The sequence below is a fragment of the Myodes glareolus genome, chromosome 24, assembly GCF_982192425.1.
Source record: "Myodes glareolus chromosome 24, mMyoGla1.1, whole genome shotgun sequence".
Taxonomy (NCBI): Eukaryota; Metazoa; Chordata; class Mammalia; order Rodentia; family Cricetidae; genus Myodes; species Myodes glareolus.
Window position 1 is genome coordinate 24,118,270 of NC_142049.1, and position 18,267 is coordinate 24,136,536.

Sequence of the window (18,267 nt, forward strand, 5' to 3'; positions counted from 1 at the left end):
TTTATCCTAAGCTAAGCCACGCTCATGTGTCAAACTCTCGGCTACAGCGATTGGATCCGCATAAGCAGGAAACACAAATGAGACCAGAACCTTTCAGACTTTCATATATAGACACTGCAGAGAGCTGACTGGTTTGTGTTCACCTTGCAAGACTGGAAGGAGCTACTCACAGTGGTCTTGCCTGCCAAGCGAAGAGAATCAGCAGGTAGGATGCAAACCAACAGAGACAAGGCCTGAGATTGGAGTTCTCAGGGCTGCCTGGCACTGGAGGAAAATCCCTTCCAAGATATTCCCGTGAAGTGATCCAGTAAACTCCCCTTCTGCATAATTTACACTGTGCTGACTTCCTTCCACATGGCAGAATTCTAATTAACACATTAGATCATACGAAACTGCTTCTTTCTACTAATTTATTAGGCTTTGGTTGTATAAAAGGCTGACGACATATTTATGTTTGTTGGATATGACTATTTCTTCTCTTTTAAACTTTTCCTTTGTGGTATTTGCTCATATTTGACAATTTCTCTTTTTTGTTTTACAGTAACTTTTTATATATTTAGAATACTAGCCTTTTTAAATGCCACATACACAACAAATATTTTTTCCCAGACTGTCATCCATCCTTTGACTGTGACAGGTTTCCTTAGCAAACACATGTTTTCCTTGTGCATACTGCTTTTTGGCATTCTGCTTCAAAGTGCACTTCCTAATCCAGAAGTGTTTAAAATTCAGCGTTCAAAATAAAACTTAAAAACCAAAAGCATCTGTCTCTACTGGGAATAATAATTCAGATGGAGAAACAAAAATAAATTTAAAAAAAATTGAAAAAGACTACAAACTGCGTGTTCAGTCTAACATTGAGTGCACCTGTATCTTGAGACAAATGAAAGGGCAGAAGGAATGCCTGCTTAAAAGACTAGAGACTGCTTTGACGGATGAAAAGCTAAATCATGAACTAATATTGACTGCTGTCCATGGAATGTCTAAAGAATGCCTGGCACTTTGAAGAGCTTGTCATGTTTTTCTTTGTTTTTTTGGTTGCTGTCAGAATGCACTAAAGGTTGGGTAGTATATTTTAAAGTAGAAGACTGTTTAGGTTACACAGGTCTAGAATATGCAACTGTATGACCAGGCAGCCCAGACGTTTGCCGAGGGCTTTCTAGCTGTGTCACAACCTGGCAGACACTATGACTGAAGATCTTGAAACTGGAAACCACACAAAATTACAGAAAGCTAGGTGTCTGGGGTCTGAGCTTGCTCTTTGCATAATAGCTCGTTCCGTCCTTGAAGAACTATGTTCTCTTCTGATGATGATGCCTCCAATGGCCCAGTTATTTTCTACCAGGGCCCAAGTCTCAAGAGTTCTTTTGTCTCTCACCATTACCCCACTGATACTAGGATTTTAGTACCCAAATTTCTGGGTTACACACTGAACCCAAATAAAAAGAACAACACCATGTATTAACATTTAAATCTCTCATTAACCCCAAATAGTAGTATCACCACAAACATTAGAGCTGGTAATTAATGGGGTTGGAGGAAATAATAAGAGAGAGACGGGTGTGATGAACTGGGAGACAAACAAATGCAATGGTAAGATAACATATCGCACCAATCGGGAAAGCCAAGAATCCAGAGTATTATCTCTTGTAAATTCAATATAAATGACATTCAAAAGGGACAAAAAGTGAAATAAAATAAAATTATAGACTTATAAATTCTCCTAGTACCTTTAATACTTTATTTTGATTTGTTATAAGCTGTGATAAAGTTTGTCAATTACCTAAATAGATTTTATGAATAATCCATTCTCTCCTATCATTGTAAAGTGCTATTTTATTTCATGATAAATATATATGGACATATTCCTGGTGTTTTTTTCACTCCTCGTGATAGAAATATCTGTTTTTATATCAAGAATGAAACTATGTCGGCTTTTTAGATCTTTTGTTTCCCACTGCCTATGTCCCCAATTCTCAACAATTCTAGTTTCATAATCCCTTTCCAGACCCCTTGTTTTCTTTCTCCGGTGCCGGCAGCCTGGATAGCCACACTCCTGAAGGCCCACCAGGCTCACTATTCTACTTATGTCCACACTTACTACCTGCCAGATCTATCTCCATGCACCAGGGAAAAAACCTCCAAGTTTTTTCTGTCTCTTCCTTGGGAGTCTTTAGAGAGAGTCATTCTGTAGTTAGGAAAGGAATGTCCTCATGTGGGAGAATTGTCTGTATTCTGTCAATCATGTTTTAAATAAAAGTTGATTGGCCAGGCAGGAAGTATAGGCAGGTCAACCAGACAGGAAGTAGAAGCTAGAAGCAAGGCTATAAGAACAGGAGAATTCTAGGAAGGAGGAAGCCCACTCCTCCAAGTCCTGCCCAGATCACTGAAGAAGCAGGATGTGACCTGCCCTGCTGAAAAAGGTACTGAGGCATGTGGCTAACATATACTAGAATAATGGGCTAATATGAGTTATAAGAGCTAATAAGAAGCCTGAGCTAAAGGACCAATCAGTTTATAATTAATATAGATCTCTGTGTAATTTCTTTGAGGCTTACCGGCTGTGAGAACTGGGCAGGACATAAACCCCAACAAGCCAGCCCGCATGTTACACTGGCCTACTTTGCATTCCTGGGGCTCCCATCTACCCTGCCCTCCACCTTCATCACTATCCTTCCTGTGGAGTTCCATGCCAACAAGGGGTTCATTTTTCTTCTCTATCTGACAAGATCTTCCTCTTATTGGATTACTTAGTGCATTATCTGTTGAGAACTCTCTTATCTCTTCTCTCACTGACCCCCACCTTAAGACTCACACCTCATAAAGATGCTGTCTATATGCTTGTCAGTGTGAATGCTATCCTTTCATTTGGACAAAGAATTGCTTGCCATGCAAGACACGGCTTCTCCATAACCCACAGCTTTCTTTGATAACATTGCCATTTGTAATTAGGTATTTCTGATGCAGATATTATTATTTATTCTCCTTCTCAACATGTCTTGCACTAGACTGTAACTTCATTATATGTAGGGATCATGTCTATCCATACCAAATGCCAGCCACAAGCACACAGAAGGCTATCAAGTATTTATTTAATAAATAACTGGCATTTAACTGATATCTAATTAGTATGTGACATCTACCATTATTCATATTCAAAAACCCCAATGGAATCTACATTAACTTACTCTTTTGTTTGTGTGGTGCATTATGTATGTGGAGCATGTGCATGTCTGTGGAAGCCAGAACAGGACATCAGAAGCCTTGATCCATCATTTTCGGCTTATTGTCTTGAGAAATAGACTCTTTTCTAAAAATATTTTTTAAATTTTATTGATTCTCTGTCGATTTCACATCTTGTGTTCCGGTCCCACTTATCTCCCCTCCCCCTCACATCTGCCCTCTGCCCTTTCAACTTTCCCCTCAAAACAAAACCAAATTTAAAAGAAAAAACAAACAAAACAGAAGTGAAAACAAAACGAGAGAGAGAGAGAGAGAGAGAGAGAGAGAGAGAGAGAAAGAGAGAGAGAGGAGAATCCTGTCGTGGAAGCTGTAGTGTGGCCCACTGAGTCACACAGTTTACCCTTTAGCATATATATATATATATATATATATATATATATATATATATATATATATATATATATATTTGCAAGGGTTTTTGTCATGAGTCATTGGTCTGGTTCAAGGCCTCTGGCTTCTGCTATACCACTGATATTGGGATCTCCATGGGACTCCTCTGGGATATCCTATAACTGTCCTGTATCATGGAGAGCCTGTTGCTTTGGAGCTGTAGGTTTGCTTCCTTCACATGCTCTTTCACAGATGTTCATCGATGGGGTTCATGTTGGAGTGAGCCAATTCATTGCCCTGGTTCTGGGCCTGAGTGATAGCTAGGTTGGTCAATCCACCAGCTTTCTCTCATTGTTATTAACCCCTGCCAGCTCTCCAGCACTGCCCATCTCCAGAGAATCTTAGTGAACGAGAAGTTCACCACTTTGCTAGGCTGTGCTGCCAGGGAGCTCTGGTCATCCATCTACCTCTGCCCCCCCCCCCCATATTGCAATTCCGAGCATATGAGCCATGCTTGGCATTTTAATGGGGATGCTGGTGTTTCAAACTCAAGTCTCCACTCTTGCTGCATAAGTACTTTTGCCTATTGTGACATCTCCTCAGCTTCTATAAAATTACTGTGAATATGAGCTTTGGGAAGGCTTTTTCCTTTTTATTGAAAATAGTTCTTTTATTCCCTCACATAATATCGGAAGATTTTTTTTTTACATACCCTAAAAGCATCCAGTTGGAACTAAACTGCATTCATGAAGTATTTTTGTATAATCTACTACCTTCACAATTCTGAGTAATAAGTCTCTTAACATGGGAGGCACTGTTTTGCGATACGACCCATGTATGTTCTACACATTTCTAATGATGGCTATTTCCTCTCACATGTTTTTGGTGTAGAGAACTCAAATTCTTTAGTTTCCTATTGTTCTATTTTTTTTTTTATTGTGTAAGTATGTCCACACTGAAGGAAGGAATGAAAACCTAAGCTCCATCTCAGGAGAGGGCCGTACTTTCTGTCCCTTGCTGCCTAAACAGAGCCACGAAGCTGATGTACCCAACTATGGCATTATCTAGAGCTGCATAGAAGCAGCCTCCTCTCCTCCACACTCCCTGAGAACCTGGCAGTGTTCTCCCCTGCATCCTTGGGTGTCTGTCATCCCAGCAGCCAGCACACACACAAAAAAAATCATTCCTCACTTTCACAAAACTGATTTCTGTTTATGGAACAGCTGGCAGGAGCATTCCAAGGCCAGGCGCTCCCTGAGAAGCAAGCTTGCTTCTTTCAGCTGTCAGGGGCTTTTAGAAATAACACCCTCCTCTGAGGAAGTCAGAATAGCAACAGGAAAATAAGTAAAACCTATTATAAAACAGTTGTCCAAGAACTTGGGCACGGCGCGGGGGAGAGATCGATACGCTGTGAAGGTTAAATCTATTTTCACACTGTGTTCTATTTCACAGTTTAATGGTGTTTTAATGTGTCTGTCACCGAGCTCCTTCATGTTACACAGGTAGAGCCTTTATAAAGGAGAAAGAGCCTGGCTTTTCAAGCTTCACTGTAACATCTTATTTACCAGCTGCGACCTGACACTTTCTTTTCCCTTCCAGAGAGACAGCGGGACTGGCTCTTCTCGCCACCCCTCCTGCTTTCCTTTCTCTTCTCTTTCTTACTACTAATTTTACAGGAGGCAACATTAGGACCCTCTGAGTGACTCTTAGATATCTTTCTGAAAAGCTCCCCAGGATACATACCTGAGTCAAAAAAAGGAAGCTTACTAAAGCGTAGCCGACCCTTCCACCCCGTGCCCTGGATTGGCATCCTCTGTTTTGCTGGCGTCTCCAGCTGGTTCTGTTCAATATCACTGCTGTCCTCCCTGTTCTCCAAGCTCCTTGCTCAGTCCCCAGCTTTGTCTCTCTCTTTTCATACTTCAGGTCACTGAGTGCATCACAGTCAGGGGCCTTCTCCCTGTTTTCCAATTCTTTTTGGGGAAAAGTCCCTATTGCTTATTAATTTGTAAAGGAAAAGAAGTTGACTTATTTGTTTGCAAACTTTTAAATCACATGATAATATACAACCATATGTTCATTTGTTAGGCATTCCACAATTATTGACTACAAACTAGATAGAAAAAAATCAAAAATCAGTTCCCTCAAAAATCATAGAACTAAGTAGTTGTCTAAATTGTGATGTTCTCAAGTTCAGGTCCCCCTCCCTCTCTCTCTGCCCACCTTGCCCCTCCTTCATCATAGAAAACTGGTTCGAAGTTTTTCCTCTTAGCTTTGGGCATTACTGGCAAATACAAGCATCTTTTGGCTTAAGATTTACCACCCCGATGTCTACCTCTATCACCAGGGATTGCCGTCTACAATGATGATCTGATACTATGTACAATGACCCCTTTTAAAACTGTGGTCACGGTCTAAAGTTCTGACAAAGATGGACAGTGATGTACTTGTTGCATCAATTTGGTTAAGACACAGATGGATGCTCAAATTCCCTCCAGGATATTTCTATGAGGATGCTTTTGGTTGAGATTTGCGTTTACTTTAGTGGGCTTGGAAGCACAGCGGGCAGAGGGGGGTTCCTAACCTGATCAACTGAAGGCTGTCCCATAGCAGATTTCCCGCCTTGGAATCAGCTGATATTGTGCTACCAGAAGGCTGAGGAACTTGAACTACATCAACTTTTCCTGGGCTTCCGCTCTGACAGCACAGTTTGCATTTGCCAATCTTCAAAACTGTGTGAGCCAATGACTTTAGAATAGATTTTTTTAAATACATAAGCACAGAGAAGCACACAAACTCCCTATCCTCTGGAGACCTCTGATTAATACACAATCTGCTATGATTTTGACAAGGTGTGAGTGTGGGCTCCAAGTGTTGACATTTAATCCCCATGTTGTATTCAGAGGTTGGACCTTTGAGAGGAGACAGGATTAGGTGAGGTCTATAGGGCAGAAACCAGTGATGGAATTCAGGAATCTTTGTAAGAGGGGAGAGAGAGCAGAGCACACATGCATGCGTGCGTACGTGTGCATATGCACGCACACACACGCTAACTTGTCCTTTCTCTTCTCTCTGATGCTTTAGGGCTCTGACCAGCAAGAAAGTCACCACCATGCGTGAGCCACATACATGAGTCAATTCAGCTCCCTTTTCTTGGTAGCCATTATGTTATTGCAATAGTCCAATGTGTTAAGGAGTTATAGAGGAAATATAGCAAAAGTAATGTATAGAAAACATAGTATTTACTTACGGTCAACAATGAGGAAACAGACTTTATACACTTAGATGTCTGTATCTGAGCACAACGGAGTCAGCATGACAGAGTCCTTCTTTTTTTCTGATTTACAAATGGCTAGGTTTTCCATGGAATTCAAAATATAGTAGGGGTGGAGATACAGATCTAGGCAGATCTTAGAGAAGGTTCTCCAATAGTAGTGTTTGGGCATCTTGAAGGTACTGAGGTGTTATAAAAAGTCCATGAAGTCAAAATTACGGCTATAAGAATGTAAGAATTTTGATTATTTCCTTGTGTTGATATTTGTGCTAAGCTCACAAAATAATGGCAGGTAGACTGTTATACACATGAATTAAATAAATTAAATACCACCAAACATTGCTCTTACTACCGCCTTGTATTATTGATAAGATATCAGAAAGCAATTTCACTTAAGGAAAAAAGTATTAATTTTTTAATAATTATGATCTTCTGATACGAAAATAGGAAGTTGATATACAGCGCTTTTTTCCTGTTCCATGTGAAAACATAATGGTTATTTTAAGAAAGCACTTGTGGTTTGAGTTACTTTTCAATCTTGCCATTAAAGGAAATAGCATTTTTATTCATAATAAAATATAGCTCAAAAAGACAATGGAATCCTAGAAAACATGTATCTTTCATTATGAACGATTGAATATCTTTATGAGGAGTTCTGTGCTGTTAGTAAGCAAACGTAACATTTTAGTTTGTTTATGAAACATATCAAGATATGAAATGTTTTTCCAATATATTGAACTAACACTTTTAAAAGACAAAGCACGATATTGCAGAATCAAGCATAGGTAAATATTTAGTAAAATCTAAAAGAAATGAATTTTTGCATACATTCGTGGAGTAGCAGGTTCCACATTGCAACTCATGTTTACAAAGCTACCATTGGTCGATATTTTCAGAAATATTAAAGATGCTTCTATAAACTTTTTCCCTTTGTGACAGACATGGTAAACCTTCTTTATGTTCTTCAGTCAAAGCACCACATCATTATCTTACAGCAACAACAACAACAAAAACCCAAACCTGCTGTCTTCTATTAATTCTGATGACCTGCTACACAAACAAATGTGGGAAACAGGAGGATCCTTGTATACAAAGTCAGACATGTCTGGAAATTCTACTCCAAAGAACAGGGGGCAGTGACAATAATTTGGGCCCTGAGAATATAAGATTTAACACAATTTCTTTCACAACCTGAAGTAATTGAGGAAAAACTTCGATTAAAGAATAAAAAGGCACAGGAGTTAAAATTAGGTTTTGAATTTGATGATAGGGTCACAGAGAACAGAAAGACCAGATGATGGCAGGTTTGGTTGGTGTTATTTAGGAGACCACTACAGCTCAGACTCTCGGTGAACATGAATTTGGGCAAATTAACCAAAAAAAAAAAAAAAAAATGACCAGATCAGTGAACTCCCAGGACATTCTGAAGCTTTATCATTTCTCCTAGAATTAAGACAGCTTTTAATCTCCATTTAGTACTTTCCCAGAGAGGTTATGAACCAACTGCCTATAGAGCAGAAATATTACTATCCAATTAATATTTTGGAAGCTCTGACAGATTACTCTAACCTCTTGACTCAGCAGTCTGTTCTGAGTGTCTGATCTCACAGGAAGTGGGATAAACTTGGGGCAGGTCAGTTCACGGGGTCCTCACCGCCCAGAGCAGAGGACATTCACTAAAGTCTGTGAACCACAGAAGGCTATAGCAGGGGAATTTCCATTTGAATTATGAATATTTAAACGGCCTTATTAAAACTGGGTCCATAGAGAGCAAAAAAGCATTTGCCTTTAAAACAATTAAAACTATAAGGAACAGGGTGGATCCAAATGCATAAACTCTGGAGCCAGAAGTCTCAGGCTAAATCCCTAGGTCTGGTACTTCCCAGGGACGTGGCCACATCGAAATCAATTCTAACTCTCTCTTTTCTTAGTCAGCCAAGAACATGAAAACTATGCCCCTGGACCCAAACACTCAGATCTAAATCCCAGATGTCCCCTTTATTGTCTTTGCCTATGTGTGTCTAGTTGTAGCCTTCTGGAAATAGAGACACTTCTCATAGCCTTGCTGTGAGAAGAAAAGTGTTAATTCACTCATTTCAGAGAAATGTGGAGTGTCTTCTTTTAATATGATTTAATGTATACCACCGTTAAGAACCAGAAACTGCTGGGTAAGGGGATGTAACAAGGTAGAGAGACTTTGGCCACCAGTAGATAACTAAAACACATAGTAACAGAACAATGTATGACATTTAATAAGGAAACTTCAATGTTAAAGAAGTGCCTGTGTCAGTGCTGACAGATCAAAGAACGGCTCCGAAAAGGTGTAAACAGTGAGGCATGGCAGGAAGGTAGAAATTAGACAGGTAATGAAACAAAAAATATTACTGATAAAAAAGAAGACAGGGTATAAATATGAGGGGAGGGAATGAGGAGTGTGGAAAGAGGAGTTAGGGAGAAGGAAAGAGGAATCAAATGTCTTTTGTCAACCTTTTCTCCGTACGGTGCTCTAAAGGTCAGGCAATGACTGGCCTGGGAGTAAGTACCACGGACTTACTTGAAGGACTTTGCCTTCAAGGTATTGGGAAGTCCAGGATTGGGTGAGGTTCATTCCATCTGGCCTGGCAGGGTGTTATGGAAAGGGTGGCAAGAACCCAGGCAAGCCAAGCAGAAGCTAAAGGCAGCTGATGTTACAAGTCAATCAAGTGCAATTCTGCTTTGTAAGACGATGACGCAGAGAATGAGTGGATGAAACGCTTTGCAAATTTAAAACACAAGAAATATTAGATGGCTGGATGTGGGGTACGAAGAGGGGTGGTCTACACTGATGATTTGTACAGTATGTACATGTGATGATTTTCACTTGCTCAGGGGGCATCGGAGAGAGTCTACACTCAGGATGGAGGACATAGGAGGTGTGAGCTTAACTGTGAATCCACTGATTGGGGGAGTAACGCTACAGCCAAGCAGGAGCAAGACTGTGCTGGGAACACTGGTCGGTGTGACTCTAGACCTGAAAGGCAATAAAAAACATCAGATAGTGAGATGAGTTGGGGGATGCTAGCTAGGAAGACCCTGGGGAAAAGCCCTCTTCATGATGGGCCTCGGAAGAAGGCATTGTGGTGAGAACAAGATGCTATAGTAGAAAGGTGAGGAGAAACGAAGGCACATTTAAAATCAGAGTGGAGGGGTCCAGGCACATCCTAAATGACCAAGGGCACACAAGAACAGATGATTTTGCTAGCAAATAAAGATGGCAAGAACTGATGTGGCCTGCAACTCACTGAACAGCACAAATAGGTGTTTTATTTTTATCTTACTGGGTGATGGGGATAGAAGCTAGTAAATTAAAGGATGGGAATGAGAATGGGGAACGTTTTATGAGCGCTTTGAAACAGGAAGCTGAGGGGACAGGGAATCTGCTGGAGGAGTGAGGGCAGGGAAAGTGGTTTAAAGACTTGAAATGCTGCTTCCAGGTGTTTGAATACCAGGAAACTGCAGGAAAGAAGAGAGCGAAGCTGGAAGTTTCCACAGGAGAAGGTGACAAAATTTACACCACATCAAGTACATACCAGTACATACTGGTGCTTTATTTAAAAAAAAGTATTAATTCTTGGAATGACTCATAAGTTTGCCTTTATTCATATTGATCATACACGTGTATGAGATACAATATAAAGTTTCCTGTGTATCTTGGGAGGTTACTAAGTCTGTCAGTTAGCACAACTATCTTTTTGAAGGTTGATTATGGTTAAGAATAGCCCAATCCTCTTTCTGTTTGAGATATGCAACACAATTCTTACTAATGCTCAATAACTATTTCCATGCTCTTGGACAGAATATGAAAATGCACACTTTTCTAACTTCAGCACTGTAGACTTTGATTAGTCTCTTCCCATCCCTTTGCCTCCGACTCTGACAATCCCTGTTTCATTCTTCACCTTTATTTGCTCAAGGTTCTTAGACTCAACATTTTGAACATTGGGTTCATTATTTAGTGCCTCCTTTGCCAACTGTGGGGTTAAATGCCACATATCACACTATCTTTCTTTCAAATACAAACTTTTCTAAACACTTAAAAGAATTTCTATATGGAATGGTATCTTGTGACATGCACACTTATTGAACTAGCTTCAATCTTGGATAAATAGTCTGAGTAGTGTTCTTGTACAGTCATATTTCCTTATGGGTCAGTGCATTAAGATCCAGGCACTAAACTCTCTGTAATGTTTGAGCAAAAGTTTAGTAAAGACTTAATTCTTTTTCTACTAATTCTACTGTCTGCCTAGAAAAATGATTATTCCCAAAGCTTAATGCGATGGGATGTTTCTAATCATTTGGCTGTGGGCTTAAATTCTTTCTCTTCACTGAAGTTCTTTAATGTAAGTTACTTATACTCCTAGTTTTTTCTGTATTACCATAAAGAATTCCTCCCCAATACTTAATTCTGAACAATATCTAGTTAATTTATTTACCTATATATAGTATTTTTATTACCATTAATAAAAACATAGCATAAGAACCAAAACTTGTGTCTGCCATTTCAGTCTAGTCCCTTAAATGGCATCATATACCACTAACTGTACCCAAATAAAAATTGATATATAAAATATATATATGATCCATATATACATTAATATATAAATGATCCATGCTGCATTTAAGTCTAGAATGGACAATAGAAGGCAACAAAGACAGTATTTGAACATGAGGAGGCTAAACTTAAGAAAATTCTACCTCCTAGTATCACTGCTTCTGGGAATTATTTTAGAAGGAAGGCCATGTTTGATTTTGAATAATTAATTTTCTTGACTATCCTAGGAAACAAGAGTTGTCTGTAGGTATATTACTGAGAGATAATAGTTTCTTATAGTGTGTTCTGCTTTATGATGTCCATTGATATTTCTGTTTTTCTTACCCTGAAGATTTTTGGCTCACAAAAGATAAGGTTCTCTAATAAGATTTGCTATTTCTTTAAATACAGTGGCTATATTCTAACTAAGCCACACCTACCACACTTATGAAAACTTTAACATATGTTTAATCCTACAGTGTTGTGAGAGGAAGTAGAATGCCATAGAGCTGTTCAAAAGAGTGAGCGTATTTATGACCTCAAAAGCAGGAGAAAAGAACTGAGAGTGGAGAGATCTATTACCACTGCCTCATTGCCTTAGACATGCTTAAAGTTACGTTCTACTCAAAGAACTTGCTTTGTCAAAAGTCAGTACTTATTATGAAAGAAACCAAAAGCTCCTTACTCAGTTCCTTTGTCTAGATTTACTTTTTTGAGCTTGGTTCTTCTACAAGCAGATCCTGAGGTAAGGACTGTGTGGTTTTCCCAAGAGCACACATAGGGCAAGTTGAAATGACAGAAAAGACCAGCCAAAGAAGTGAATTAATGAACAAGGTATTGTGGGAACTAGAATTTCATCTTGTCAAGTAACTTGAAAAATGCATGAGAGATCCAGACTGTTTATATTCTAAATTCTGTCTCCTATTGGAGAGAAACTACTTGCATGGAATATTAGATTACAAGGGTGATTGGTATTTCTTGAAAACAATGCTAGAGATTGTGGGAAGATTCTTGGATGTTAGTACTTGTAGTGAGACAACACTGAAGTAATCTAATGGCAAGAACTAAGGGCTAGAGGTAGGACATAGACCAGGTCTGCTGTCAATGATGGAGGAAGATTGAAACCCAATAAATTACATACATCACTGAGGGCATTCAACAGCAAATTATCTATATTACTGGGAAGGAGAGCAATTTCTGTCCTACCAGAAATCCATATTTCTTTTTATTCCCTTTTGTTATATAGCTGTTCCCTAGGAATAAAAATTGTTCCTCCAGGTGAGGATCTTAAGATTCAGAACGCTAAGGAAACTTACAAGGGTTAGGCAGTTCATAAAAGTTACAAAATTCATAAGGTCCTTATCCAAAGTATGTAATCAATAGGGCATTTCTGGAGTGAGGATAGTCTCTCTGGTGGAGCCACCTGCAAATTAGAAAGGGGCTTGAAGACTGAAACTTTCACGGTTATGAAACCGGCTCCGGGGTGGATTTTTTGGTGGTGCCACCAGCCTTGTAGTCACCAACATTTATGATATAAGCCCCAATAAACTATTTGGTTCCCTAAGCTAGACTTGGGTGAAAATGTCTTATTCTGTTGACAGCAATCTTTTCTGGGGCAACTAGATATTTGTTTACAACACTCTATGTAATATCATATAACATATAGCCATGCATTTTTTTGTGCTTTTTTTTTCTCTCTCTCTCCTCTTCATACTTTCCTCTCTCATCTTCCTGGAATTTTAACGGAGGGCACATTGGCTATACTCACATTGAAATTATAGAATTTTGAGAAACCTACAGAATCAGATAGAATTTCAATTCTGCATCCTTAGAAATTTAAAAAGGACTCAAAATTGTTTATAAGAACAAATCCATTTTTTATATAGAAAGCAAGCAACCAGGATGGTTTTTATCATCCTACCTCTTTTATGTACTTATTAATAATTGATGGATTTTATGTAGATATTGTTTGGTTCGATCTGTCATGGATATTGTCCCTTAGTTGACAGAATGACTTATGCGTGCTAAGATTTAGCTTCTTTATAACAAATTGAACAGCCCCCTGGTTTATGTGGAATTTACTCTCTCACCCTTACCACTGAGTTCTTGCCTATAGATTGGTGTGGTGTGTCTTCTAAGGCTACCTATAGAACGGTGCCACATTTCATAACCTTTGTGTCCAGCTTCATGTATAACAAATGAGAAATGCATGACATGGGTGTGTTTATGAATACTAAAGGAAGAGAGAAGGATGATATGCAAGCCCATTAGCCTTAAACTCTCAGATATTTCTCTAGCAAGCTCTTCTCAAGTTGAGACGGTGTAGAAGGGCAGAGAAGAACACCTGACATGGAGTTGATAGAGCCTCATTGATTTCCCAGCTGCTTCCCATCAGTGCTTGGACTTTCATCTCTTGAGTCAAATCATCAGTCCTCTCTGAAGCCTACTTAGCATTCCAAGTAGTTACCACCACCTACAATGCATATATTAGCACATTGGAAAGTTACATGGGTCAACACAGCAGAAAGACTTCCTGTTACATGAATGCCATCAGGCCACAATCTAGCAGTGACTTCATAAAGATCTATTTTGGTTCATCTGGAAGTGAATCTCCATAAAACACCCTCAGTTATCACTTCTGTCAATATGCCTTTACCTACACAGCTAAAAATCAGTTGAGATAATGACACATTTGTTCTCATACTTCAAGGATGAATATCAAACAATGGAAGGCCTTGGATTTTGAGGTATGGAGTAGCTCAAAAGCCTACTCTCTTCTCTGAGAAATATTCTCTGTGCTGGGCATATATAAAAGAACTAGAGACATATGAACCTTCATTCAAAGGACCGATATTTTGATAATGCAGATGGGCATGTTATTCAGAGATCCTTCATTAACCATTAACTATAGTGTTCTCTATTACGTAAATGAATGACCTTTCTTTATCCATTCTTTGATTGATGGGCATCTAGATTGTTTCCAGTTTCTGGCTATTACAAATTAAGCTGCTATGAACAGTTGAGCAAGTGTCATTGTGGTATGGTAGAGCATCCTTTGGCTATATGCCAGTTATAGCTGGGTCTTGAGGTAGATTGATTTCCAATTTTCTGATAAACCATCATATTGATTTCCAAAGTAGCATACAAGTTTACAATCCCATCAAAAATAGGGAATGTCCCTTTTGCTCCACATCCTTGCCAGCATGAGCTGTCACTTTTGATTTTGATCTTAAACCACTATAATAGGAGTAAGATGGAATCTCAGAGTCATTTTGGATAAAGAAAATGTGGTCCAATTACACAATGGAGTATTACTCATCTGTTAAAAAATGGCATCTTAAAATTTGCTGGTAAAAGAATGGAGCCAGAAAAGATTATCCTGAGTGAGGTAACACAAACTGAGAAAGAAAAACATGGTATGTACTTATTTATAGGTGGACAGGAACTGTAAAATAATGGATAACTAACCGTGATACAATCGAAGGATCCAGAGAAGCTAAGTAACAAGGAAGGTTCATGTGACTGACACATGACTCTCACTGTGAAAAGAAAATAATAGATATCATGCATGAATGGAGGGAAAGGGATGAATGGGAGTGGGCATGGGAACAGGAAAGATCAAATGATGGGGAGATGCGGGGAGAGACTACAGCGAAAGATAGTTGGAATCAGGGGAATCTTTGCAATAGTTAGAAACCTAGGACAATGGAAGCTCCCAGGAATCTATGAGGGTGACCCTAGCTAAGGTTCACAGCAATGGAAGATACAGAGCCTGAATCAACCATCTCATATATCCAGGAAAGACTTCCAGTAGAGGAACTCCAACCCAGTCAAAAACCTCAGATTTACAATTTATCTGACTACAGATAGACTGGGACAAAGGTGGTGCAGAAATTGTGGGAGTGACCATACGGGGCTCATCTATTTTGAGACCCATACAATGAAAGGAAGCCCATCCCTGACGATGCCTGGAAGGCCAGAACTCAGAGTCTGGAAATCCCGAGAGCTAGAATAGAACCAAACATGACTGTCTAGAAAAAGTCAATGAAAAGATTCTTAATAATATTCTGTTATAGTCATTAACCATTACCTAGCCCAATTTTCATCAAAGAGGCTTCTCCCCAGCAACTGATGGAAACAGATGAAGAGACACGCAGCCAACATAAGGCAGACCTTGGGAAATCCCATGGACTATGGAGAGGAAGGATTATGGGAGACAGCGGGACCAAGGATACCAGAGGAAAACACACAAGAGACAACTGATCTGGGCTCATGGGGGCTCACAGAGATGGAGCCGTCAACCAGAGAAATTGCATGGGACTGATCTGGGCCCGCTGCACATGTGTGGCAGTTGTATGTCCTAATCGACTTGTGGAACTCCTGGCAGAAGGAGCAGGGGCTGTCTCTGACTCTGTTGCCTGCTCTTGGGACACTTTCCTCCTGCCCGGTTATTTTGTCCAGCCTTAACAGGAGAAGGTGCCTACTCTTGCCGCACCTTGATTCCCACGACTGCCTGATACACGTGGAGGGCCTGCACTTTTATGACGGTAAGGGAAAGGGAACGGATGGGGGAAGGGGAGGTTTGGGGATGTGACTGGGAGGAGAGGAGGGGGGTGGGAAACTGATCGGGGTGGGAAAAATTAACTAATTAATAAAAATAAAAAAAACAAAACAATTAGCTATGGAGCTCACAGAGAGGAACACTAATATTTGAGAGACTTTACGATGGCAGCCTGAGATACTGGCAGCTCAACATTTTATAGCTATCTGATGGGTGCTGTTGACAGTTGTCCTGCCTCATGCCTCTGGGATCACAAGACACTTGTATTGAGTGTGTCTCTGAGTCTCTGAGTTTCTTCTTGTGGAAAAGGCAGATTATTCTTTATCCTTTAGATATGAAATATGAGAAATTGCTCAAACACCTAGGAGAAACCTTCTACTATATGCAGTATATTTGCCCAGTAAAACCCTAACAACTTCTCGGTACTCACTGAGACTGGGTATTGAGATGGGCTGTCTGCCCTCACAGAGAGCCCAGTGGATTTTGACACAGCATAACCCTCAGTTCTACTTAAGATGTTTTGTAAGACATGAACACACCGCCAACAATAAGATGAAGGAATGCTACCACAGTGAACTGAAACCCTTGTCTTAAAGCCCCATCTTTTCCCTTTCCCTAGAACACAAAGGAAGCCTTGACAGTCCTACCCCTGATTCCAGCAGATGCCACAATGGCCGTTGCTCGATTTGTTTCCTCTCTCCAGTCTGTTTTCTTCAGAATTTGTCCAAGGAGGAGCCCACTCTGTCATTGTATTGGCTCTGAGCATTAACTCAGATTGACAGAGCCGTCATTTGTTTATTTGAAAGCCATTCAGCAGTAGACTGGCAGTTGTCAACCTGACAATAAATTGGCAAACAATCCCATATTTTAAGCTGCCACTTTCAAATATTCTGACTTTCCTCTGAGGGTTGTCAAGAACTGTGATGGATAGCTCCGAAGGTAACAAGGTAAAATGTTGTCTTGCAAACGCGAGGAGCTGAGTCTGGAGCCCCAGCATCCACAGAAAAAGTGGAGACCAAGGTAGTCTGCATCTGTAACCCTACTTTGTGAGCCAGAGAAAGGTGAATCCTGGGGGCTTCCTGGCCAATAGTATAGCTGAATCATGTGCTCCCAGTTTTGTGAGAATACTTGCCTGAAAGAGAAAAAAAGATTGAGGGTAGTATGAAAAAAGCAACACTTGATATTGACCTCTGAACTCCACATACGTGCACATACATTTACAGAGTACACACACACACACACACACACACACACGCAGGTGCATGCACACACATACACAAACACACACATACATCCACCAAACACACATAAGTAGATGCAAGTAATAATAGTGTCTTTGGGTTGAGTATACTTACCGTATAGGACTCCCTCATTTACTTTATAAATGACATAGAGTTTCAGAAATATAGAATTAGTATGATCAACTCAAAAGCACATGTGTTCAGTGAAAGACTCTTAAGGCTTACACTTTTTATGACATCTTTCTTAAGGAAAATTTTAAGAAACTGAACAATGAAGTGACTGGTCCAAGGCCACAGAGATGAGTTAGAACAGCGGTTCTCAGCCTTCCTAATTCTGCGACCCTTTAATACAGTTCCCTGGGTTGTGGTGACCCCCCCAAACAAAAACTATTCTGTTGTTACTTCATAACTGTAATCTTGTTACTGCTTTGAATCACAATGTAAATATCTGATATGGTGAATATTCAATGTGTGATTCTTGTGGGGTTGTGACCCACAGGTTGAGAACTGTTGGTGTAGAGGCTTATTTATGATAAGAAACTTACACTGCCCTTTTGTCCCCACAACCCACTGTCTTTCATTTCTCTTCCTCTCTCCTTCTCCTTCCCTCCCTCCCTTCCTCTCTCCCTCCCTCCCTCTCTCCCTCCTCCTCTCTAGTGTAAAGGACCACACAAAGTTCTTGCCCATGCTAGGCATGAGCTCTCCTCCTGAATTACACTGTTCACCTTTGCATTGGCTTCACAGTGCATTGATAATACATTGACTTTATATAGCGAACCGCACAAAATCTAGTACCATGTAAAACTGAAAATAAATACTTGTTCATTAATGGCCTCATCATGATAATCAATGAAATGTAACAAATATCAAATAGGAGTTAAGAATTAGGGAGTCTTAGGAACAAAAGTAGAAAAAAGTACATGAATCTTAAATGCTCAGTCGTAATATATTTAGAATCCACATCAAAACGCATGAACCTTATAACCACTTGTGGAGAGGGGGTCCACTAAGTAGGGAGCCTGGGTCGAGTTCTGTTCTGAACGTGAGAGCT

General features: G+C 39.9%; 1 long non-coding RNA gene across 1 annotated transcript in view; it reads left to right on the forward strand.

Annotated features, from left to right (window-relative positions):
• The window catches only part of LOC146889903 (uncharacterized), a 46,029-nt gene continuing 27,762 nt past the window's right edge, over positions 1-18,267 (forward strand). The window contains exon 1 of the long non-coding RNA XR_014999430.2: positions 1-205. This is a non-coding gene — a long non-coding RNA (uncharacterized LOC146889903). The remainder of the gene's footprint in view (positions 206-18,267) is intronic.